The sequence below is a fragment of the Sinohyriopsis cumingii genome, chromosome 9, assembly GCF_028554795.1.
Source record: "Sinohyriopsis cumingii isolate HCF-2022 chromosome 9, ASM2855479v2, whole genome shotgun sequence".
Lineage (NCBI taxonomy): Eukaryota > Metazoa > Mollusca > Bivalvia > Unionida > Unionidae > Sinohyriopsis > Sinohyriopsis cumingii.
In genome coordinates this window covers 81217124-81217845 of record NC_142969.1, presented here as the reverse complement: position 1 = coordinate 81217845, position 722 = coordinate 81217124, and the positions used below count along the sequence as shown (strand labels likewise).

Genomic DNA, 722 nt, shown 5'->3' with positions numbered 1-722 from the left:
TTTTATTATAAAGTAAGTTATTTTTGTTGTTGTTGTTGTTGTTGTAGGGTTTAACGCCATTTTTCAGCACACGATAGGCTATACATGGCGGCCAGTATTAATGGTGGAGGAAGACCCCAGGAAAATCCCGGAAAGAACCACCTACCCACTAGAAGCTACTGGCAAGCTTTCTCACATACCCACATTGGCTGAATCCGAGATTCGAACCTACGCAGACAGAGGTGAGATGGCAGTGATCCGTAACGGAGATAGCTTTAGACCACTCGGCCACTCGGGGCCCCCAGTTCTTTTTGTAATAAAGCAAACCCGACATTATGATGTAGCACAGAATGTATCATGATACACGAAGAACAAGCTTACAAACCTCGGTTTTGTACATCCTACTCTGCGACCCCTCCGGTGGCCTAGTGGTTAGAGCGTCCGCCTCCGATGCGGGAGGTCGCGGGTTCGAACCCCGGCCGGGTCATATCAAAGACATAAAAATGGTACAAACGGCTGCCTCGCTATACTCTCAGCATTACGAGGTTAGTGTTAGGACTGGTAGGCCTAGTGTGAGGATAATGTGACTGGGTGGGTTCATCATGCTACATGTCTGCCTTATGATTCCTCAGTGCTAATCGTCACTGTAAACCACCAGACATCGTAACGATATGATGGAATAATTGTTAAAGCTACGCTATAAATACAAATCACACACACACACACACACACACACACACACA

At 46.5% G+C, this 722-nt stretch overlaps 1 non-coding gene across 1 annotated transcript; it reads left to right on the top strand.

The window, feature by feature from the left end:
• The first annotated feature begins 389 nt into the window (after positions 1 to 389).
• On the top strand, positions 390 to 466 carry Trnar-ccg (transfer RNA arginine (anticodon CCG)). The gene has a single exon. It is a non-coding gene; the product is annotated as a tRNA-Arg (tRNA).
• The last annotated feature ends 256 nt before the right edge of the window (positions 467 to 722 follow it).